The 25,789-nt window shown below is 39.1% G+C and overlaps 1 long non-coding RNA gene across 1 annotated transcript; it reads right to left on the bottom strand.

The window, feature by feature from the left end:
• Window positions 1–350: 350 nt before the first annotated feature.
• On the bottom strand, window positions 351–14,937 carry LOC121828310 (uncharacterized). The gene is made up of 4 exons (XR_006070795.2): window positions 14,832–14,937; window positions 958–1,014; window positions 796–854; window positions 351–486 (listed from the first exon to the last, which is right to left on the bottom strand). It is a non-coding gene; the product is annotated as an uncharacterized LOC121828310 (long non-coding RNA).
• Between the last annotated feature and the right edge of the window lie 10,852 nt (window positions 14,938–25,789).

The following is a 25,789-nucleotide window of genomic DNA, read 5'->3' as shown; positions in this document are numbered from 1 at the left end:
GTCAGTACAAAATTCTCATTTTTTTTCTGTTGTTTTTCCCAGTCCTCCCACACATTTGCCAAAAATAAAAGCTCCAGAAAGGAAGTTCTGTGCAAATTCAGAAGGTTGTTAGTCTTTTAATTTTTAGTACATATGCACCAGGCAGTACCAATGAGCTGGTGGTTCACCAAGTTCCAGACAAAGCATCAGCATTTGTCATCAGCAATAGAATGACAGCCAGAGAAGAAAGCATTTCACACTCCATTTCTAAGAAAAAAAGGATAAATAAATAAATAAATAAATAAACCTTTAGGAAGCAAGAGAACCCCACAGTCATGAGTCAAATGTCCACTGTGGGCTAATCACCTTCATCCATCACCTTGCTGTGTGAGTCAGTGCTTTCTCAGTTCTACAGGAAAGCAGCTTTGCTGGCCAGCCATAGGTAGACACAGTCTTTGAGCCTGCTACAGTCTTGATGTTTGGTCTTCTCAGATTCATGCTGAGATCCTAAGGCCCAGAGGGATGGTGATAGAAAGGAGCACCTTTGGAAGGTGGTTAGGTGATTAGAGTGGAGCCCTCACAGCTGGAATTAGTGCCCTTTTGAAAGAAACCCTGGGGGAGCCAGCTACTCCCTCCTCCATGAGAGGATGTAAGAAGGCACCACCTGGAAGCCAGGAAACAGGTCTTCACCCATCCCCAAATCTGCTGAAATCTTTGGACTTTCCAACTCTAGAACTATGAAAAAAAGATTTCTATTTTTAAGATACCTAGAATGCGGTATTTTGTTAAAGCTCACTAAAGAAATTAAAAACCTACCTGTTAGGTGCAAATTTGTACTATTTCATCCAAGTATCTTGCCAAGTATCTTGAGGTAACTAGAAAAAAAAAAAACATAGGTGTCTTAGTCCACCATGTGACTCTTTAGTAAGAATTTCACAGACTGGTTAATTAGGAATGAACAGAAATTTATTGACTCACATTGCTGGAGCCAAGGAAGTCTTGTCTCCACGTACTGGCATTTGACAATGGCCCTTGCTATATGGTAGAAAAACAGGAGGAAGTGTTGTATAACATAATACAGAGCAAAGAAGCAAAGCAAGGCCCAAACTCTTGTAGTTAACTCAAAGTCTCTCTCTCTCTCTCTCTCTCTCTCTCTCTCTCTCTCTCTCTCTCTCTCCTCTCTCTCCTATCTATCTTGTAGGTCACAAAGGGTGACACCAGATGTCTCCCTCAATCACTACTTGTGGTGGTTTGAAGGAAAATGACCCCCAAAGGGAGTGGCATTATTAGTAAGTGTGGCCTTGTTGGAGGAAGTATGTCACTGTGGGGGTGGGCTTTGAGGTCTCTTTTGATCAAGCTTCCCTCAGTGTGACTGAAAGTCAACTTCCTATTGCCTGCAAGTTAGCTCCAGCACTATGTCTGCCTGCACATTGCCATGCTTCTCATCATGATGATAATGAACTGAACATCTGAACTGTAAGTGAGCCACCTCAATTAAATGTTTTCTTTATAAGACTTTCCATGGTCATGGTGTCTCTTCACAGTAATAAAAACTCCAAGACACTGTCCACCTTTTTTTGACTCAGGGTCTCTCACTAAACCTGGAGCTCACCGATGTTGCCAGCAAGCACCAAGTCCTGTGGATATCATTCTGTATAAATAAAACGCTGATTGGCCAGTGGCCAGGCAGGAAGTATAGGCAGGACAAGGAGAGAGGAGAATTCTGGGAAGTGGAAGGCTGAGTCAGGGAGACACTGCCAGCCACCACCATGACAAGCAGCATGTGAAGATGCTGGTAAGCCACGAGCCACATGGCAAGGTATAGATTTATAGAAATGGGTTAATTTAAGATATAAGAACACTTAGCAAGAAGCCTGCCATGGCCATACAGTTTGTAAATAATATAAGCGTCTGTGTGTTTATTTTATAAGTGGGCTGTCAGACTGCCGGGGCTTGGCAGGACCTGGAGAGAAAACTCCAGCTACAACCAAGGATCCTCCTGTGCCTTCCTTACCAGTTATAGGATTACAGGAACACACCATTTTTTTTTTTTGATATTGGTACCAGGAATCTGAACTCAGGTCCTCATCCTGTGTAGCAAGCAGTTTAGCTACTGAGTCCTATCCATGGCCTCCAGATCCCAATTGTTAGTATCAGCAAAATGACAATTAAATTTCAATCTCAGTTTTGAAAGGAACAAACCAAAGGACACGGAGTTGTAAATCCAGAACCAGTTAAAGTGGCTTTTCTAATATCTCAGTGAAACACGGACCCTGCACCTCAGCAGCTTTGTCTAAATGCCAATATTTCAAATGGTAGGTAGCTTTGGAGGTATGGTTAGCTAAGCATGTTTCTCCTCAATTTCATGTCTTCCTGGAATCTGAGAATGTAAATTTATTTGGAAATAGAAATTTTGCTGATGTCATTAGTTAAGGTAAGTGGAGCATTTATATACCCAAAACTGAAAAGCTGCCACCAGAAACTGGGGCAAAGTCAGGGAACAGATTCTCAGACCCTTCAGAAGAAGCCAACACTACTATTGCCTCAGTTAATGTGAGGTACTAAATTTTAGTTATTTCAAAACATCTAGTTTGTAGTACTTTGATGGATCTAGAAAACTGTATAAATAATAAGGATGATGCTTCAAAATTCATCTATAACATCCATTAGTGTGGTGTGGCTAAGGCATCTGTTGCTAGATAGATACCTCCACTTCACTGACTGTGACCAAGTCTTTGCAGTTTGGCTGGACCTTTTCAGGACCTTGACCTCTAATTCAAAATAAAAGACACAGATCATACAAATTGGAAAGGTAACAGGAAAATTTAATTCTAAACAAAGTGATTATACAAATTAGGAAGGAATACATTGTCAAGATTGACAGTGAGCCTTGCTGGGCGGTGGTGGCAAACACCTTTAATCCCAGCACTTGGGAGGCAGAAACAGGTAGATCTCTGTGAGTTTGAGGCCAGCCTGGGCTACAGAGTGAATTCCAGGACAGGCTCCAAAGCTACAGAGAAACCCTGTCTCAAAACACCCCCCCCCAAAAAAAACCTAACAATAACAACAAAAAAAGATTGACAGTGAGCCATATGAACGACAGTACTCAAAGGCTGCAGTTATTATTTGCATCTTCTTTTTATGTTGTTGAAGAGAAAGAAGAGTTTGATTACTATGGCTTTGATGTGGGTGGTTTTCTTTTTTGGTGGATGGTTTTTGAGTATATAGTCATTTTCTTACTTTGCATTCACCTTCTCATAATACATCTGATTTTAATCTTTTGTGTTCAGTTATGTAGAGGTATGTGTCCAATTATGCAAATTAAATGGGGGAAATGTCAATCAGATTTCCTTTTGAGGACACAGTTTGCCTTATTGAATGGGCCTCCAAAACCAGATCAGACTTGATCACCTCTACTACCCTCATACCTAGATGTACTACAAATACATTTGAATAGTAACTGCACAAGTTTGAAGATCATTAAGGGGAAAAGGAATTTATTTGCAGATACGAGTCCTAGGTTATTCACAGGTTGCTAGTTTCATTGTCTTGGGATAGTAGTATATGTATCATGTGTACAGATAAGGGTCCTAGGTTGCATTGTTAGAAGAGAGATGCAGTATAGACCAAGCCTGGTGGAGTCCTGAGTTGCTCAAGTATTTCCTGTGCTTGCCTGCCTCTCTTCAACAACCAGTTGGATTCCCTTTCTGTGAAGGCTTCCTACTCATAGTGTCAGCTTCTCCTCAAAGTGTCAGCTCAACAAATTCTGCTTTGAAACTGCTTTGAGACTGACAAAGCCTGTAGATGGAATTTTAGAGAATTTTATTAGTAAAATCATACCTGTGAGCCAGGTATTGGGGTGAAGCTCGAAGATCAGAGATACAGAACAAGCCACAGCTACCTCACCTCGCCAGATCCTCAGCTGCTCTTGTCTCCTCAGACTGGAGGCCTCTGAGTCCTCATCCAGAATGGGTCTCAGCTGAATTGTTGCTCAAAGCCTGAATGCTTAACCAGCCAAATACTTGGCCAGACAAATGCTACTAGTTTCTGGTCCTCACACCTTATATACCTTTCTGCTTTCTACCACCACTCCCTGGGATTAAAGGCATGATGAGTCACCATGCCTGTCTGTATCCTTGAACACATGGATTTCTGACCCTGGAATGCTAAGATTAAAGGCGTGTGCTACCACTGCCTATCCTTTATGCTTAATATTGTGGCTGCTCTGTCTCTGATCCCAGATAAGTTTATTAGCATGCACAATATTTGGGGGAATACAATACCACAAAAGCCTCTCCCTATCCAGGGTATTCAAGGAGCTCTAGTCCCTGGCTAGAGCTTATACCCTGCACTTGCATCCCTTCAAGCAAACGTGTGAACAAATCTGTCATACATTATACTTTCTCAGTAGATGGTTAAAGCATTCAAATACATCCCCCATCAGTTTCATCGAAGGTGATTTAGGAGGTTCAATTCTGTGCATTTTTACCTTAATGAAATTCTAGTACTATAAAAGACAACAACTTACATACAGCAGAGAAAGTAGCCTTTCTTGTTTGCTAAAGAGCCATACAAATATTTATACATATTTTACTTTTCTCATGGACATAGTATTTGCTCCATAAAGCAAGAATAAGCATTGAGATGAACTGTCACATTTGTGGAGTGAGCCTAGACAGGTGACTCAGACACACATAAAACTCATCAGGGTAAATGACAACCATTACTTCCATAGAAGGAAATGTTGATATATAAAATTTTATTTTAAAAAGTTTCTACATCATATTGCTTTTTGATTTAATTTTTGAGATCATAATATAAGTACATTATTTCTCCTCTTTCCTCCCTTCAAGCCCTCCCATATAGTCCTCTTGGCTCTTTTTCAAGTTCATGGCCTCCTTTTTCTTTGTTATTACATGCATATATGTATATATACACATATATTCCTAAATATAACCTGCTCTGTCTGTATTATGTTACTTGTGTGTAAGTTTTCATTGCTGACCATTTGGCACTGGATAACCAGTTGGTGTGCTCTTCCCTAGGGAAGACTATTTTTCCCACACTCTGCATTTCATAGTTGCTTGTAGTTTCTTGTGCATGGTTCAGGCATCAGGATTTCCCTCATCCACTTTGGCATGTCTATTGTGTTGTCTTTGTTCAGCTCATGCTTAGGCAGTCATGTTGGTGAGACTTTAGGGGTGTTGCTCTGACATTACTTGGAGAGAGTCTCACAGCAAACTCAGTGACCCCATGGCTCTTACAATCTTTCTGCCCTCTATTCCTCCTGAGACTTAGACACAATAGTTGTTTCTTGAATGTATCTATTGGAACTAGGTTCCACAACTCTGTATTTTGGTTGTGGTTTATCTGTAATGGTCTCTGTTACAAAGTGAAGTTTCTTTGATGAGGGGTGAAGACTACATTTACCTGTGGATATAAGGACAAATATTTAGAGTGTAATTAGAGATTTTTCTGGTTTGGTAAAGAAGTGGTTGTAGGCTATTTTCCATTACCCATGACTTCACTAGCCCTGGCTCATTGGTTAGATTTCCAGTACCAGGCGTGAGTCCTTTCTTGTTGAGCAGGTGTTAAGTCCAACAAGAGAGATGTTGGGTCCTGCCAAGGAATGCATGCCACATGTTATCACACCATGCTCGCCATTGTTGTGGTTCATGGATGTCATGACTATAGGATTGTTTTTTATTTCCTCCTTTGGAAGCTTATATGATGCCTTCTGGTATCATGAAAGCTAGTGATCAGGGAGGAGGCTCTCAGATATGTTCCAGCTCAGTGGCATCTGGACCCTGAGTCTGTAGTGCATGGTGTTTTCAGCAATAGAGACTTAACTTACTCCTCTGTGAAGAAACCAAGAGCAATAGCAACAGTGTTTTGTGAGTCACTTGAATAACCCTCACCAATCACTCAAATGAGGGCTTCTCATGCCTGTTGTTGGGGCTATTGTTAGATGGTCTTTGGCTCTTGGAGGGAACATTGTCATCCCAGATGAGAAAATATCATTTAAACTATCTGTGCATATTAATATGTAGACTTACATGTATTAGAGGTTTGTTTTTTTAGGCAAATAGTTAATAGTATGATTTCAGATATAAATACTGTTACTTTACTCTCCTCCTTTCTGCTATTCCCCTCTCTATTGCTCCCCTAACCCTTCCCTGGAAAAAGTTCTTTTTTACTTTCCTGGATTTTTTTTGTAGTTCCACCAGGATATGTACTCACAACTGATGAAATGGAGCTAGTACCCTCTAATGAGACAGAGCATGCAACATTTGCCTTTCTAGGTCTTGGTTACCTCACTCATTATTATCTTTTCTAGTTCTAGCCATTTACCTGAAAAATACATGGTTTCATTATTCTTTATGCTTAATAGTATACCATAGTACACATACCACATCTTAATTATTCATTCTTCAATAGAAATTTATTAGGTTGTTCCCATTTCTTAGCTGTTGTGTATAGAGCAGCAATGAACGTAGCTGAACCAATATTTGTGGAGTAGGATGTCAAGTCCCTTGGGCATATGCCAACTAGTGGTATAGCTAGGTCATATGTTAGCTCTTTGAGAATTTCCCACGCTGATTTCCATAGTGGCTGCACCCGTTTGCAATCCCACCAACAGCAAGGAGGATCTTCTTTCACCTTCATCCTCTCCAGCATTCATTGTCAGTTGTTTTGTTGATCTTTACCATTCTGATAGGGGTAGGATAAAGTCTCAAATTTATTTTGATTTGCATTTCCAAATTGTTAGGGATGATGAGCATCTTTTGAGATATTTCTTAGCCATTTTTTTCTTCTTTGGGGGAATTCTTTCATTCAGGTCCAAGGCCAATTTTGTGAGTGCATCATTTTTTTTTTTTAGTTGTCTTTTGAGTTCTTTCTATATACTGGATATTAATCCCAATGTCTTATGTAGAGCTGGTAAAAATCCTCTCCGGATCTATGGGCTTCCTTTTCACCCAGTTCACTGTTTCTTGAGCTGTACAGAAGCTTTAGTTTCATCAAATCCCACTTGTCAATTACTGGTCTTAATTCTTGGGCAAATTGAGTTCTAGTCGGAAAGTCCTTTCTTTTATCATGTAAGGTACTGCTCATGTTTTCTTCTAGCATGTTCAGGTTTCTATTTTAGGTCTTTGATTTATTTGGAGTTAGTTTTTGTGCAAAGTGACCTAATTTCATTCCTCTGCAAATGCACATCCAGTTGCCCAGCACCATTTGTTGGAGACGCTTTCTTTTCTCCAGATTATGTTTTCAACATCTTTGTCAAATATTAAATGACTGAAGTTATGGGTACTCATGTTTGGGTCTTGGATTTTGTCCCATTGATTTACATATCTGAAATGGCAGTCCCTCCTGCATGGTTCTTTTTCCTCGGGATTCTTTTGGCTATCCAAGGCCTTTTGTGGTTCCACTTTCATATGAATTTTAAGATAGTTTTTTTTTTCAATTTCTGTAAAGAATGAGATGGGGATTTTAATTTTGATTTCATTGAATCTCTAAATTGATTTTAGTAAAATGATCATTTTCACAATATTAATTCTAACAATCCATGAGCACCAGGTGTCTTTCCATTCTCTAGTGACTTTTCCTATTTCTTTCTACAGAGGTTTAACATTTTCATCGTAGAGGTCCTTCACTTCCTTAGTTAGATCTATTCCTACATACTCTTTCCTTGAGGCTATTGTGAATGGAAGGGTGTCCATGATCTCCTCCTCCGTGTGTTTGTTGTTGTTGTGCAGAAAAGCTATTGATTTGTGCAAGCTGATTCTGTATCTTACCACATTGCTGAATTTGTTTATTTTTTCCAGAAGTTTTCTGCTAAATTTTGAGACTCTTTAATGTATAGTAGCATGTCATCTGCAAATAGGGATAGTTTGACTTCTTCCTTCCTGTTTTGTATTCCTTTAATTTCCTTCTCTTGCTGTCTTGTGTAAGTTGTTCTTGTTGACTATATTTTCTCTTGTCTAGGTCATTATCCCTTATTCTTCCTGGACAAAATTTGGTAATCATTCATATTGTATATAGTTTTTGTATTAGGTTAGAATTTTCTTATTTAGACAAAAGGGGGGAGATGTAGTGGGTAGCTGTTCCAGCCTTGACCTTGAAACACTCACTGTCCCTAGTGTGACAGCAAGTAACTGCCACACCTGCCTATGACCTACCTCTGGGGGCGTGGCCATGAGGAGACCCCTTAAGATGCAAGGTACATACATGCTTGGCTCTCTTTCTTGGTCCCTCGTGGTCCTGGAGGCTGGACTGTACCTCATCTCTCCTGGATCCTATAACTGACCCCTTATTGGCTGTAAGTTACCCCAGAAATAAACCTCTCTTGATTACCAGATATAACTATGTGAAATTGCCTCATTAATTATAGTCTTGTTCTAGTTAGTACTCTGAGTACAGTAGTAAAGAGAAGTGCAGACAATGGACATCCCTGTCTCATTCCTGACTTCAGTGGGCTTGCTTTTCTTAATTTAGGATGATGTTGGCTGTGGTTTCTCATATATAACTTTTATTGTGTTGGAGTATATTCTCTCTAGTTTTATGTTCTCTAGGGGTTTTTATCATTAAAGCATGTTGAATTTTGTCAAAGATCTTTATGTATCAATTGAGAAGATCATGTGAGTTTTGTCTTTTAATTCCATTTATGTGGTTTATTATAAATATTGACTTGTGTATGTCCAACCATTCCTGCATTTCAGGAATAAATCCAAGTTGGCCATGGTGGGTAATCTTTTTGGTGTATACCTGTCTATGTTCTCTTTGCAAGCATTTTTGAGTCTATATTCATTCCAGATACTAGTCTGTAGTTTTTTTTTTTCTGTTTTGTTTTTCTGGTTTGGGTTGTTACAGTGGTACTGGCTTGGAAGAAAGAATTTGGGAGTGCTCCTTCTGTTTCTTTCTTTTTCTTAAAAAAAAAAAAGGATTGATTTTAGATCTCTGAAAATCTGGTAGAATTCTGCAGTGAATCCTCCTAGTCCTGGTTTTTTGTTTGTTTGTTTGTTTGTTTTTTGTTTTTTGTTGTTGTTTTTTCTTTTCTTTCTTTTCTTTTTTTAAACTAGAAGGGTTTTATTACTATTTCCATCTCCCCATTTCTTATGGGTCTGTTTAGGTTTTTGGCTTCTTCTTGGTTTGATTTTGGTGATTTGGCTAGATCTAGAAAATCATCCATTTCTTTAGGTTTCCTCACTTAATGGAATACATGTTTTTAAAATATTCCTTGTAATATTCTTAATTTCTTCATTGTCTTTTATAGTATTTCCCTGTTAATTTCTGATTCTGTCCATTTGGATTCTCTCTGTCTTTCTTTTTGTTAGTTGGGCCCAAAGTCTGTCAATCTTGTTTATCTTCTCAAAGAATTAGCTCTTAGATTCATTGATTCTTTGTATTGCTTTTGTTGTTTGTATTTCATTGATCTCCGCACTGATTTTTATTATTATTATTTCTTGGCATCAGCTGGATTTGGATTTGGTTTGTTTGCTTTTTCAAATTTTCATGTTGCATCATTAAGTAAATTATTTGTGCTCTTTTTGATTTTTTAATGTAGGCATTTAGATCTACACATTTCCTATTAGAACTGCTACCAATGTGTTCTGGGAGCTTTGTTGTATTTTTGTTTTCATTTACTTCCAGGAAATTATTTTTTTTTCTTGACACCCCCCACCCAATTTGGTCTTTTCATCATTCAGTGATGAGTTGTTTAATTTCCAGAAGTTTGTATATTTACTAGAGATTTATTTGTTGTTAATTTTAGTATTATTGCATTGGAGTCCAAGAAGATATAAGAAGTTATTTCAATCTGTTCAAATTTGTGATTATTTGTGTTGTTTACCAGGATGTTGTCTGTCTTAGAAAAGTTTGCATGTGCTGCTGAATAGATTGTGTATTCTTGGGTGTTTAGTAGTATGTTCTGTAGATATCTGTTCAGTCCATTTGATGTATGGTGTCAAATAATTTCTGTGTTAACTTTTTGTCCAGATAACCTGTCTAGTGGAGAAAGTGAGGTATTAATGTTAACCTATATCTTTAAATCCAGTACTACATTTTCTATGAAGTTGGGTACCCAGAGTTTGGTGTATATATGTTAAGGGTAGTAATGTTTTCTTGGTTAATGGTCCTTTGATTAGAATGGAGTTTTCCTCTTTATCTCTTCTTATTAGTTTTAGTTATAAGTCTATTTTGCAGGTATTAGGATATCCCCACTTGCTTGCTTCATGATCCTATTTGATTATAATACTTTTGTCCATCATTTTACTATAAGGTGATACCTATCTTTAATGCTAAGATGTATTTCTTTTAGACAGTAGGTTTATAGATTTTTGTTCCTTGATCCATTCAGTGAGCCTGGGTCTTTTGATTGGAGAATTGAGGTCATGGATATTTTAAGTTATTGAAATGTGTGTTAACTGTGGTCACACTGCTGTTGAGTTTTGGTGTTGTATTCTCAGTGGTCATTTGTGTTTTAATAGCTATGGTTTTGTATTTCTCTTGATTGTGCTAATTCCTCTCTTCAGCCTGAAATATCGATTTCTGTATTTTCCTTGTTTGGTTTACTGGCTATAAAAATTTTAGATTGTTTAGATCACAAAAATGTTTTCTTTCTCCCTCAGTTATGGTACATAGTTTTGGAGGCATATTAGTGGAGTTTGGTAACTACTGACTTAGAATGCATTGTTCCATGCTCTTTTGAATTTCAAGTTCTCCATTGAGACATCAACTGTTATTTTGATGGGCTTTCCTTTATATGTGACTTGTGGTTTTGCTCTTGCAGGTTTTTCAATACGCTTTCTTTGTTCTGTGTGCTTCCTGTTTCTGTATCAGTGTGTCTTTCTTTTATTTTTGGACGTTTTCCTTTATGGTTTTATTGAAGATATGATCTATGCCTTTGACTTGAGATTCTTCTCCCTTGTCTATATCTACAATTTGAAGGTTTGGTTGTCATGGTGTCCCCCATTTCCTGTATGTTCTTTTTCTGCTTTGCTTTGTTTCCTTTTATTTTGCTTGCTTATTTGGTCTAGACCTTTTATCATTGAGCCCTGAAATTGTATCTTCTGCTTAATTCCTTCTGCTTATGAGGCTTTCCTTGGAGTCTTCTAGTTGAGAGTTGGGATTTTTTAATTTCATCTTCATTTCAGTTTGAATCCTTTTCAATGTTTCTACCTCCTTATTGAATGCTTTTCTCAAGCCCTGAATTGTTTTTGTCATTTCCACCAGTCCTGGCCATCATCACTCACACAGTTGTCCATTTTATGTTCTTTCTCCTTCAATTTACTGAGCTGTTTATTTTGTGTCTTTTTTAAAACTCCTTGAATTCCTTGATGAAATTTATAATTGTCCTTTTAAATTCTGTGTTCTAGGGTTCATCTAGGTGTTGTGGAATATTATTTTAAGGTGTGTTACTTTTGTTTATGTTGCATTTGTTTAACTCTGTGAAGCTGTGTTACTGTGCCTATCTAAAACACCTGATGGTCTAATAAAGAGATGAATGGCCAATAGTGAAGCAGGAGAAAGGATAGGTGGGGCTGGCAAGCAGAGAGGATAAATTGGAGGAGAAATCTGGGAGGAGAAAAAAGAGGAGCTAGCAGCCAGAGAAGGAAGAAGACTCCAGGGGCCAGACACCCAGCTACACAATCAGCAATGGAGTAAGAAAGAAAGGTATACAGAGCCCGGCAGTGGTGGCACATGCCTTTAATCCCAGCACTTGGGAGGCAGAGGCAGGCAGATCTCTGTGAGTTCGAGGCCAGTCTGGGCTACAGAGTGAGTTCCAGGACAGGCTCCAAAGCTACACAGAGAAACCCTGTCTCAAACAAACAAACAAACAAACAAAAAAGTATACAGAAATGGTGAAAGGTAAAAGCCCAGAGGCAAAAGACAGATGGGTTAATTTAAAGTTAAAAAATCTGGCAAGAAACAAGGCAAGTTAAGGCCAGGCATTTATAAGTAAGAATAAGGCTCTGTGTGTGATTTATTTGGGAAGTGGGTTGCAGGCCTCCCAAAAGAGTAAAACAAACAACAACTAGGTAATTCTCATTGGCAAATATTTCTCTAAGACTGGTAGATTTTGGAGAGAAGATATTGTCTTTATTTTATTGTTGTATTTTTGCCATAAGATCTAGGCATGTGGACCTCTTTTCTTATTTCTAATTCTAGTATGGATGGAATAGTTTTGGACAGAAGAGAGACTAGTGGTCAGGTTAGGCTTAAAGGTTGTAACTGGCTTAAGTGGAATGAATTCAGGTAGACAGAGGAAACTGAATTTGTGTATAGGCTGTGCCTGCCAGTCCACACTTGGAGTGTGGGTATAGATCTGAGTGGAAAGGTTTGATGTGTTGTGGGAGGTAGCTCTAGTTTGGGGGAGCGGTATGGAGGGTTCTAGCAGAAGAGATTGCAGTGTAGGCAGGGGGCACCAGACTAGACCAGGGTACTAGATGTGTGACCGAGGCTAGATCTGGCATTTTTGGGGAAAAGTGATGATGGAGACAATATTAGAGACTAACAGGGATATATCTCACAGAAGGATAATAGAGATCTAGCTGGTGAAAAAGTTGGATATGGTGCAGAAGGGCCTGGGCTAGACCCTGGAGAAGGATGTGGAATTTCTGGCTGGATGGAGAGGTTGAATGAGTCCCAGAAGGGACAAGGCTAGAACCCTGGAAAAGGATGTGGCAAATCTGGCTGTGAGAGAGGTTGGGTGCAGTACTGAAGAGATGGCTAGACATTGGAGAGGTGGTCTACTCTCACCAGTAAATATTTTAGTCTTGGATTGTATTTTTAACCTTAGACATTTTTGTGATGTTCGATACTTTGAAAGGTCTCAGTTTAAGAGGTCTCCCAGCTGAGATTTGTCTTTGATATTACCTTTTTGTTTATCTTTCCGCAAGTCAAACATTTCTTATACGTTTTGTTTAGTAATGGTGTGAAACCGCATGCAATCCTCAATCTTAAGTTTGCATCACCCATAGCCCAAGGTCCCCTTGACTCACTCTTCTTAGATGTACACTTGTCGGAATCCAGTCTCTGGCCTCCCTGATCAAGACAGCAGATGACTTATGAGCGGGATCTCATTGTCCCCTGGGCCTTGCCTGGCCTTGGAGGCCAAGGGTCAAAAACTTGGCTATGCCCTTTGAACTTCTTATCCTCATCGTTGTTTCTAAGCTTTGTTGTACATCCAGAAGGACATCTTCACCAGCCTTGTAAGTTTAATTTTTGTGTAATATTTAGATCACATAATAATTAGATAAAACTTAGAGAAAATAACTCAGACAGTTCTGATTAAATCTTGGTTTCATTATGACTGTTTACAGAAATGATTAGAGTATAACAAAGCTAGCAAAACCACAAGTAATTATCTTAATTAGTTAACCTTAGAAATTTTAATCATTAAATGTATATGATTTTTAAGTTTCACTGTACACAAACCTTTTATAACTTATTTAGCCTTTTCCTCAGTTGGATTTAGGCCTTTATGATTTTGATATATTTTTTCAGACAAAAATCTTATTGTAACATATAAAATCCATTCTCATCTGCACTATTTTCTGTTATAAACTATATCCGAAATATGATCTCATATTTACATACTTTAAAACAAAATTTTCAAACCCACTTACTATTTTTCTTTATTTTATTTATCCAATCAAGAGTTGAAAACAAATAACATACATATAAGTGTAGCTTTAGATGACAGAAGTATTTATTTCCCATGTTCTAGCCAAGAAAGAGCAAAGTGTTCAGTTTTAAAGTTAACTGGAAAAAAAAGTCATTTTCCTTCCCTATGCTTCCATTTCAAATCTATTGAAAGTTCCTGGTGTGATGAGAGAGAGAGAGAGAGAGAGAGAGAGAGAGAGAGAGAGAGAGAGAGAGAGAGAGAGAGAGAAGAGAAGAGAAGAGAAGAGAAGAGAAGAGAAGAGAAGAGAAGAGAGAGCGAGAGAAAGAGAAGAGAAGAGAAGAGAAGAGAAGAGAAGAGAAGAGAAGAGAAGAGAAGCCTTGACTCTCTTAATTCTCATCATGAACATTTATGAGGGGGATTACTTCTTGTTCTCTTTGTAAGACAAGCAATTCTCTCCTTGAAATGTCCCTTTGCGCTACATTTACAGCATTTCCCCCATTGTGTTCAGAGATTATTATTTTATTATTTAATTTATTAGAACCAGATCTTTGGTCTTCCCTTTAGCCAAACAAGAAGCCTAGTTTTCCATCCTTATCTCATGTTTGTGATTTCTTGATCAGAGGTTCATTCCCTATCTTTGTTATCACAAAAACCCTCAGAAGCATCAGAGTCCATTTTATCTGTTGATGGGTAGTCAGTGTGAACCATGTTACACATGAGAATATATCCTCCTGATCAGTCCCCTTAGGTTCCACAAGGAGATTTCTAGCATTCTGCCTTATTGTTTTCTCTCCAGCCAAGTTCCTCCTGGAACACTGGAGCCATGGATTGGGACTCCACATCCCCTTCACTTTTGAATACATACTTCAGTTATACACATACATCCTTAGGGATGTCTCAACCACCAAAGCAAACTAAGGCTTCATTTTTTTTTCTTCTCTTCATTTGGGAGCTGTCTGCCTAGAACTTCAGCATTCACCCTAATAAACTATTAAAAGAATGTCAGAGGGAGAATTCATATTTATCCCTTTTTCTAGCCTCTCTAAAGTTATTCAGTTTTGCTTCCCAACACACACACATTTATTTATTTATTTATTTATTTTCCCCTTTTGTTTCTCATTTTCAGAATAATCTCAGATTAATGGCTTGGTCACATCCTCCAAAATTTTCAACCACCAAGTCATATTTATAGTTCAATTTCTTATCCATTTATACACAAGGTTACCTGGTCACTGCTGGAGCTTGTATTAGGTTTTTATCTCATGTCACCAGTTTACTTTTGAATTTTGTGTTTCTGTTAGTTTCAAAGCAGGGGTGTCTTCACACCCAGGATGTCTGCAACAAAGCAGAGGGATACACCTTCTAGGATGAGAGTCAGTCCTCAAAACCCCTGGCCATAAAGCAATAGCCCAATATTGGACACCAAGGTGAGATACCAACTGGGAGTCTCAAGAAATGACCACACAATTCAAAGTGCTTGGGCCAGGAAACCTTTTTACTTCTCTGGAAGAGTATATAACCATACCAAATAAAACAGGCAAACACATCCAGCTGGAGGCTGTGGTGGTATCGTGTTCTCCAAAATATTGTGCACCCTAATAAACTTATCTGGGGTCAAAGAACAGAACAGCCACTAGATACAGGGGCTAGAAAATGGTGGCATTCACCCCTTTAATCTTAGCGTTCCAGAGGCAGAAATCCCTCTGGATCTCTGTGAGCTCAAGGCCACATTGGAAACAGCCAGACATGGTGACACACGCCTTTAATCCCAAGAAGGGAGCCTTTAAACCCAGGGAGTGATGGTATGTTGCTGGAGGGCTTCTCTCCAGGTTCCCCAAGCCCCGCAGTCCCACAATCCACTTATAAAATAATCATTCAGACGCTTATATCACTTATAAACTGTATGGCCATGGTAGGCTTCTTGCTAACTGTTCTTTTATCTTAAATTAACCCATTTCTATAAATCTATACCTTGCCACGTGGCTGGTGGCTTACCGGCGTCTTTACATGCTGCATGTCCTGGCGGTGGCTGCAGTATCTCCCTCCTCAGCCTTCTGCTTCCCAGAATTCTCCACTCTCCTTGTTCCATCTACTTCCTGCCTGGCCACCTACTTCCTGCCTGGTCACTGGCCATCAGTGTTTTATTTATATAGAACGATATCCACAGCATTTCCCCTTTTCTTCTTTTTTTTTTAAAAAGTAAGGTTTTAACTTTAACATGGTAAAATTACATATAACAAAACAATTATTGAGCAAGAATTACAGTTACAATATTAAAGAAGATGTCCTATCTATCTTATATTTGTGAATTTAAGGTTTTATATCTAACTTATCTTTTATCATAACTGAAGAAATTACAACTATCTAGTTTTCAACCACATCAAAGACCTGAGAAGGAACATAATGGTACCTGAGAAATGGTAGATGGATGCAAGCAACTTTCGGGAATCTTGCAAAAGTAGACCAAGACAGCTGGCAGCCTGGACAGTCACCTAATGTTTCTCAGCATTGTTGGTGCATTCAAATTGGCTACAGGCCTAGAGTATCTGACAGACCATTTTCAGAAGCAGGAATTCTGAAAGACCATCTTACCCTGTCTTGGCAGAGTACAGTGGTCGCTTTCCTTGTGTCCTGCTTGTCCAGGAAGGACAGCATTGCATTCGTACTGTCAGCCGTCAAGGCAAGGGCAGTTCTTTGCCCAGTAGGCCATTTTGTGCCAAAAAGACAAACTTCCAAATGGAAATGTCTTAGAAGCCCAACATTCTCTCAGGATCAATTGGTGCAACCAGGAGCAATTGTGTCTCACGTCAACAGAATTTTAAGTTATTTAAATGCCATATTCTCTAGGTCTATGAAGTGTTTGAAGATTACCTATCTATCTGAAATATATCTATGTATACCTAGAAGACTTAACTAACATGGCTACAAATATGATTATCATAGATGACTAATTATTAATCTATTTTTTTTTAATTATCCATTACAATTTTAAATGAGTTACATAAACATAATACCTCAAACAAGAATAGAAATATATATATATATATATATATATATATATATATATATATATACAGTATAACAAAATTAACTTCAAGTTTGTATCAATAAACTAAAATTTATACTAATGTAAAACATTTTAAACATAAACTAAAATCTATACCAATGTAAAACATTTTAAACAAGTTGTTCTTTAAAAGTAGGTTCATTAATCTATCCTTTTATCTTATCATCTCCATATCCTCCTATATATCTATATCATATCCCCTTTTCTTTTTTAGAAAGAGATCACATAATCAACCTGTTTTAAATAAAAATATTGGTTTTTCTCTGTCCCACACCAGAGGGCTCTTCTAATTTGGGACACAAGAATCTCTTAACCATTTTTTTTTAAAGCAATATGTCTGGGTTTAGAGGGGGAGTGAGCCAATTCCACCTCTAAAGCCAGCTTGGTATATTTGGGAATTTGGGCGTAGCATCTCTTACTACTTCCTGCTGGAGGGGGGTACTGTATCTTATGGAGACGCAAAGAAAATTTTAGGCCTATGGGGTAGTCCGTGAGGCTATATTGTGTGAACCAGTTGCCTTGAAACTGCTCTGGATGTTGGATCATCTGGGCCATGGTGTCATCGGAGACCTTTCAGGGGGTCTTGGCTGGTGAAACCTGATGTATCTTAATCTGGAACAAATCCATAGCCTCTGGCTTTCTGTGGAAACAAAACCAGAACCTCTTTTCCAAAGCAACATATCCTTAAATCCAAATTTTGAAGTCAAGGTACCTTTAAAATATACATTTTGGCACAACTCAACAGCTTTTGCAATCAAATGTTTTTCTTCAGTTACAAATATCAAAGAGAACATAATCCAGATTCTCTGTGTGGTAGCCATCTTTACTTGGCTTCTTTTTTATATTACCTTGAGCCTATTGCTTTAAACTGCACCATTCTAAACTGAAATGGCACTGTGGCTGCTGGCTCCGCCCAGTTCAGCTTCCCAACATGGCAGTGGTATGTTTTCCGCCAGCTCTGGGAGTCATCAAGTCTCAGAACTAGTGGGTCTAAGCTTTTATCAAAGCAGCGTGTAGCCCAGAAACCTCTTTTTTTTTTTTTTTTTAATACTAGTAAAGACAAAATCTACCACAAAGCTTAATGTGCCGCTGGCAGACGCCTCATTTCCGCCATACTGCTGGTCAAACGCACACGCCAGGAACCTGCCAGTGTTCAAACCTGCATTTTGCAGCATCTAGCTGCCTGTATGAAACAAGAAGCAGGAACCTGGTTTTGGCTCTGTTTAGAATTGGTTATTAAATATTCTCAGGCTTAAGGTGGAAACTCGAGCCGTTGGGTGCCATTTGTTGCTGGAGGGCTTCTCTCCAGGTTCCCCAAGCCCCGCAGTCCCACAATCCACTTATAAAATAATCACTCAGACGCTTATATCACTTATAAACTGTATGGCCATGGCAGGCTTCTTGCTAACTGTTCTTTTATCTTAAATTAACCCATTTCTATAAATCTATACCTTGCCACGTGGCTGGTGGCTTACCGGCGTCTATACATGCTGCATGTCCTGGCGGTGGCTGCAGTGTCTCCCTCCTCAGCCTTCTGCTTCCCAGAATTCTCCACTCTCCTTGTTCCATCTACTTCCTGCCTGGCCACCTACTTCCTGCCTGGTCACTGGCCATCAGTGTTTTATTTATATGGAACGATATCCACAGCAATGGCAGAAAGCAGAAAGATATATAAGGTGTGAAGACCAGAAACTAGAAGCATTTGGCTGGTGAAGCTTGTAGGCTTTCTAGCAACAGTTCAGCTGAGATTCATTCTGAATGAGGACTGAGGGGCTTCCAGTCTGAGGAAACAGGATCAGCTGAAGAACTGGCGAGGTGAGTTAGCTGTGACTTGTTCTGCTTCTCTGATCTTCGAGCATTCACCCCAACACCTGGTCCAGGTTTGTTTTTATTAATAAGAACTTTTAAGATTCCTGCTACAGGAGGCCCATTGGATTTTTCCCCCTAATACAAAGGGGTCCTGTGTCTCATTCTAAATGATCAGAACTCCACACTTTTACATGACTGATTGATTTAAGAATAATGCAATAAGAAGATATGCAATTAAGAAGAATACAATTTTTTTTCTGTGTAAGGTTTCTCTCTGTAGTTTCGGAGCCTATCCTGGAACTCGCTCTGTAGACCAGGCTGGCCTTGAACTCACAGAGATCTGCCTGCCTCTGTCTCCTGAGTGCTGGGATTAAAGGTGTGAGCCACCACTGCCCAGCAAGACGAATGCAATTTTGAGTGCCAAATGCAAGACTGAACGTAAATTTTGATTTCAAGAAGTGTTGAACCTGGAAGAATTTGAATTTTTTTTGCCAAACTTGTTCTTTATAATTTTTAATACAGAATTTTGTGTTATTTAACCTTTTGGTAGACAAGGCAGTGAATTTTGCTTATATTTCCCGCAACAGACAAGTCATTTTAAGACTATAGTATGACATGCTATGAATACAGTGCCCAGAGAGTTATGTTATACAGAATGGAATCAGAGTGGCTTTACACTTTTCTCTCCTAGCCTAGCCACACAAAACTTCGTTCAGCTATGGAGAAGCTTTTCATTGAAACATAGATGAGCCGAAATGGGTGTTGGAGGAGAAACGAACTGAAGACGGGGAGGGTCTGCGAGAGGCCGTTTAGGAGCAAAAAACTGAAGAATGCCAGACTAGCTTGGTAACAAAGGACTCATTTGCTTCTTTGTAGCTGGGAAAATCAAAGCTTTGTAGTAAGACAAGTTTGAGATTAGCATAAGAAGCTTCTAGAGTGCTTTAAGGGCCTCTCTTGTAAACCTTTCAACTTTCTATCCTTAACTGAAGTCAATTTCAGAAATTACTTCAATATCCAAATAATACATGTTGGTGAGAAAAAAAAAAGCGCTGAAATGTTCACTGAAGAAACCAAAGAATGAAAGACTAATGAAATATGCCTCCCAGTACCAGCCAGAGATGCAACTGAGCTGTGCCTAAGAGGCTACTTAAGTGACCTTGGGGCATGACATATTTGCACCAGAGCCATGCTCTGTTTACCTGGTTGAAAACAAACAAACAAACAAAAAGTAGCAAAATGAAAGAAAACCAAAAGCACACAAACAAAACCATGGAGTCTGTTTTGTGTTGGCCAACTACTCCTGAGAATGGGGTCTGCCCTGGAATGTGATTGATAAACCTAGTGATACACCATTGAAGAAAACTGATTTTCCCTTTCTAAGAAGATATCAATAGCTTCTTGAGAAGGGATGGGACTACTTTTCCATCTCAGTCTGGCTTTGAGCTTGTGCACTTCTTGCGCATGCTGCCACAGTTTCTGTGAATCCACATGTGTGTCAGTCCTCTTGTGTCTGGATGATGGACTCATCCACCACTTCTTGCCCTTACAGTCTTTCTGCCCATAGAGCCATGAGCCTTGAGGGGAAGAGTTTGATAAAGATATTCCATTCAGGGATGAGTGCTCCAAAGTCTCCCTCTCTCTACACATTGTCCAGTTATGGGTCTCTACATTAATTACCATCTACTGCAAGAAGAAGCTTCTCTGATGAGAGTTGAATGAGGCACTGAACTATGAGTATAGCAATGTTCCAATAAGAGCTGGTTTGTTCTTTTTTAAGCCAGATGGTGGGGGCACACACCTTTAATCTCAGCACTTGGGAGGTAGAAGGATCTCTGTGAGTTCAAGCCTAGCCTATTCTACAGAGCAATTTTCAGGACAGCCAAGGCTACACAGAGAAACACTATCACAAAAAATCAATATATATATATATATATATATATATATATATATATATATATATATATATATATATATATATTGGTTTTTTCGAGACAGGGTTTCTCTGTGTAGCTTTGCGCCTTTCCTGGAACTCACTTGGTAGCCCAGGCTGGCCTTGAACTCACAGAGATCCGCCTGGCTCTGCCTCCCGAGTGCTGGGATTAAAGGCGTGCGCCACCACCACCTGGCCAAGAGAGATATTTTTTATTCCTATGTTCCTTTAGTAGAATATTGCTGGTATGTTTCCCCTAGGGCCCATGATCTATCAAGTCTCAAGTTCTTGTCTACTTTTCCAGTGTTTAGTATGGGTTCTATGTCAGAGAGTGGACCTTAAATTAAAAAAGAAAAAGGCTGGTTATACCCATAACATTTTGTGCCACTATTGTACTAGTATATCCTGTAGGCAAGGTTATTGTTGAAGCTTTCAGTGTTTGTAGCTGGATGATGTTGATGATAATCTTGGTCCTCTGGTAGCATACAGAATACTGAATGCTTGTCAGTAGGGGTAAAGCTTCTAGTTGGGCACCAGCTTGATTTCTCCATGTTTTATGACATAATAAAGAAATATCTTCAGGAATAGACCCTTACTCTCAGCTTGTGGAGGGTAACAAATACCTTTCACAACAGTCTGTGATGTTTGATGATGTCTTCAACCAATGACTCAACAAGATGTAACCCATTCCTGGTACTGGAGATTTTACTTGGTGGCACAAGATAGTTTGGGCATTGTCTCCCTTATATAGTGATTCCATGTAGGTTTCTTTTATATATGTATATATTTTAGGAAGTTTCTACAAGAGTAGGTTTCGATATAGCTTTTCAAAAGACTTTCAGAGTTAGTTGTTGCTTCCCATTCTTCCTCCTTTACCCTATCCTCCCATCCCCTTTCCCATTTAACTCTCCTGTTTTAGTTTCCATGTCATCTCTTTTTTTTTTTTTTTTTTTTTTTTTTTTTTTTTTTTTTTTTTTTTAGTTTTTTCGAGACAGGGTTTCTCTGTGTAGCTTTGCGCCTTTCCTGGGACTCACTTGGTAGCCCAGGCTGGCCTCGAACTCACAGAGATCCGCCTGCCTCTGCCTCCCAAGTGCTGGGATTAAAGGCGTGCGCCACCACCGCCCAGCTTCCATGTCATCTCTTAATAGTAACTCTCATGACAGTATGTTTTATTTCTCCTTCCTTGGAAAATTCCCTTCTTCCCTCCTGGTCCCTTAGTACCTACTAACCTCTGTGGTTATTGCGTTTGAAAGACACATATCTAAAGCTCAAAAAGTAACATTCATATATAAAACAAAACATGCAATTGTCTTTTGGGGATCTGGGTTTCCTCACTCAAAATGATTGTTTCTACTTCCATCCACTTACCTGTGAACTTCATAATCTCATTTTTCTTAATGACTAAATAACATACCAATTTGTTGATGTAACGTATTTTCATTATCCATCCACCAGGTGATGGACATTTAGGCTGTTCCAATTTCTGGATATTGTGAACAAAGCAGCAATGAACATGAATAAGCAAGTATTTCCATAGTGAGTTATAGAGTCCTTTGGATATATGCCCAAGAGTGGAATAGCTGGATCTTGTGGTAGATCAATTTTCAGCTTTTTAAGGAACCTCCCCACTGATTTTCCATAGGAACTTTACAATTTTTTCACTCACATCAGGAATAAATAAGTGATCCCTTTCCCTGTATCTTCATCAACATGTGTTATCATTTGCTTTATTGATCTTGGACAAATATTGTTTTATTGATCTGTGACTGGGGTAAGATGACATCTCAAAGTAGTTTGAATTTGTATTTCCTTAATGGTTAAGAATGTTGAACATTTTAAAAGTGTTTTTCAGACATTTGTGTTTCATCTTCTGAGAACTCTGTTTAGTTTTATATCACATTATTTTAATGGGTTAGTTGTTTATTTGATATTCAGATTTTTAGTTATTTCTGTATCCTAGATATTAACCCTCTATCAGATCCTATCAGATATCCACCAGTATACTTGGTGAAGATTTTCCTTATTCTGGGTGGTGCTACTTTGCTTGAATGATGGTGTCCTTTGTGGTAGAGAAACTTTTTAACTTCACAAGGTCCCATTAATTAATTGTCAGTCTTAGTGCCTGTGTTTTTTGTTGTCCCTTTCAGAAAGTCCTTTCCTATGCCAATGAGTTCAAGAGTATTCCATATTTTCTCTTTTATTAGATTCATGATATTAAATCTTATGTTGAGGTCATTAATTCATTTGAAGTTGAGGTTTTCTGTGAGGTGGTAGATGTGGGTCTATTTTCATTCTTCAACAAACAGCTATCCAGTTTGGCTAGTACTATTTGTTGAAGACATTAGATTTTTTTCAGTGTATTTTTTATTTCTTCATAAAATATCAATTGTATGTGTGTGGAATTTTATCTGAGTCTTTAATTATTTTCTATTGGTTAACTGTATTTACTGGTTTCTAGAGGAGTCATATTGTTTTGGTTGTTTCATGTTTCTGTTTTTGTTCTGGGCTATAGGTATCTGGACTTACATTTGAAATGATTCTTGGTGTGAATATCTGGTCTTGCCTTTGTTGGGTGGGTGTTTTGTTCTCTGATTGCTGTTGCCCACTCTGGATCCTACCCAAGTTTGGAGGCTGTTAGGTTCCTGATAGAGAGCAGCTTTGTGCTTCCATGAGGAGCCATAAAGGGTTGAAGATGTGCTAGAGGATTGCCTAAACGAGGTGGCAGAAAAGAACTAGGGGGACCCTGGACCCTGGGTCCACACCTAGAGACTGAGCCCAAAGGGATGAATGTGGGCTGGAAGGAGAGGCTGGGGTAAGCAGGAGGCAGCAGTCTTAGGAGTAAATCTGGAGATACACAAATGGAGGAGGAAAGCAAGGGAAAAGTTGTCTACCCGAATTCCAGCCAAGTGTCTGTAATAGATACCTTTTAAAGCTTTCTTAGGCCTTGAAAAATCTGATTCATTGATAAGAGTTACATTTTGGCTTTGTCCACTTCTAACCCTGTGTCATTAAGTGGAGTGATCCTCTTCTTTGCTCAAAAAGCATGTATTATCCTGGGTACTCTCCCTGCTACATGAATTCTTTGGAGGATAGATAAAATGCTACTATATAGACAAACAAAACGAAACAAAATAAAAACAAGAAGGCTAGTGATGACCATACCTGGACCATTAAAAATTCTTTTGTGACCTTTAGAAGAAAGCCCTGGAGAGGTGGGTGATTAGTTATGGCTAGAACCGGAAAGACTGGCTGTCAGGGCTTGTCTCTGAGGGAAGAGGGACTATTGAAGGACAATTTCAGGGTTGATGAGGGTCAAGGTCCTATCTGTGAAGGATCCATTCCACTGGAAAACAACACCTTGGAGTATACACACTACCCGAGGAAGGCAATTCACAAGAGTTGCCAAGCCACTCTAAGCCACTTTAAGTGGTTCGGGTGATGTGGAACACTTATTCTGCAAATGATGGAAATGCTAGAAACAAACACCAGTGTAAGGGGAGGTACAGGAAAGCCATAGCTCATTACACTTTCAGGTTCTCGATTCACTTCATCAAGACAATGCTGGGTCCCAGCTGATAGAGCAGCGGGTACAATGAAACTGCCTGTTTTGGCAAAATAGGGTAGTCATCATCCTGCAGTTAAACCAAAAGGAAAAAGCCATCATAATGAGAAAGGATTCAGAGCCAGAAAACATTAAGGGGACATGGGATGGGAAAAGAGCCCCTCACCTTGACTAAAGCTTTCCCCAGCTGAGAGTCATGGATTTACCTATGCAGAAACATGTTCCTTTTATAATGAGATATATACTCAAGGCCTAGGCCCACATGTGGCCTTCTCATTTCTTAGTTGTAAAACTGCAATTTCCTAGGAACCTCATGAGTAGCAGTCTATAGAGCAAAAGTCATATTTTAGGCCCTTGTTCAACTTCTATGACAAATGATTTTGTCTTATCAGATTATGGCTCTATTCAAGCCACCTCCAGAGCCATCCTATAATCTCATAATTGAAAAAGTCAGATGCTTGATTTCATAACAGTCTATTCTGATTATACCATACCTTATCTTATTTCCTCCTCTCCTACCAGCCTCTCCCACCTCTAAACAAATCCACTCTCCCACTTTCATGCCTTGTTGGTTTCTGTTGTTTTTGTTTTATGACCCACTGAGTTTAACCAGGGTTACCCACATGGGTATAGATGTTGAGCTATTCTTACGTCGTATGGCAACTCATCAGTGTCTATATTACTGAAGATAACGACTTTTCCTTCCCTAGTCACCTAAATACACAGTCAAGAGTTTGATGTTTTTGATTTGAATTAAAAAAAATGTTGGAGCAACCCCTCTATCCTACAGCTAGATCCTACACATATTTCTCCAGGGTCTAGCTTGGTGAATCCTTCTGATCTTCCCTTCCTCACACACCATCCCATGCCTCAGATCTAGCACAAGTATGATAGTTAGTCCCCCAGCCTATTCTGAGCCCAATGGCTGCCTTGCTTTTTGTCAGGAGCCTCCCTTCCTGCCCCTGACCCACAGACTTCTCTCCCATCACATTCAACATCTCTAATAGCCACATCGTGCTCACCCTTCTCCAGGGGTTAGCCTGTTGAGTCTGCCTTTTCTTCCCCTCTGTTCATCCTCTGCATCCTGAGATCTAACTCCATACTCTTGGATTGGGCAGAGATGCACATCCTGTATAAAAGCCTAGCATCCTGTGTCTACCTGATTTCATCCCTCCTTTCCAATGTATAGGCTCAACCCACCTACAACTTCTCTCTTTGGCTCCAACCTGCTCTATCTATAGCTAACTTACAATGCCCTACCCATATATGACAGATAAATAAGAAAAGAAATTTGCATAAACAGATCTCATCACAATTTTTTTTTAAAATGAAAGAACAAAGCATTATCTACCTCCAGACCCAGTAAGTCCAGTAGAATTATTTGCCAATGAAAATTACCCAGATGATTCCCAGGACAGAGAATTTAAAATAACAATCATAAATTTCAAGGAGCTTGCCGGGCGGTGGTGGCGCATGCCTTTAATCCCAGCACTCGGGAGGCAGAGGCAGGCGGATCTCTGTGAGTTCGAGGCCAGCCTGGGCTACCAAGTGAGTTCCAGGAAAGGCACAAAGCTACACAGAGAAACCCTGTCTCGAAAAAACAAAAACAAAAACAAAAACAAAAAAAAAAATTCAAGGAGCTTAAAGGAGATGCAAAGAAATAGCTCAATGAAATTAAAGAGAAAGACTTGATGTCTGAATAATTCTGAAGAAAACACAAACATAGGGCTGATGAAAACGATGAAGACAATTCAGGACTCGAGAACACCATTCAATCAGGAGATGGAGATATTGAAGAGTACTCAAGCTGAAATG

This window comes from Peromyscus maniculatus, chromosome 3 (genome assembly GCF_049852395.1).
Source record: "Peromyscus maniculatus bairdii isolate BWxNUB_F1_BW_parent chromosome 3, HU_Pman_BW_mat_3.1, whole genome shotgun sequence".
Taxonomy (NCBI): Eukaryota; Metazoa; Chordata; class Mammalia; order Rodentia; family Cricetidae; genus Peromyscus; species Peromyscus maniculatus.
The sequence above is the reverse complement of the archived record's forward strand: the minus strand, read 5'-3'. Positions and strand labels throughout refer to the sequence as shown.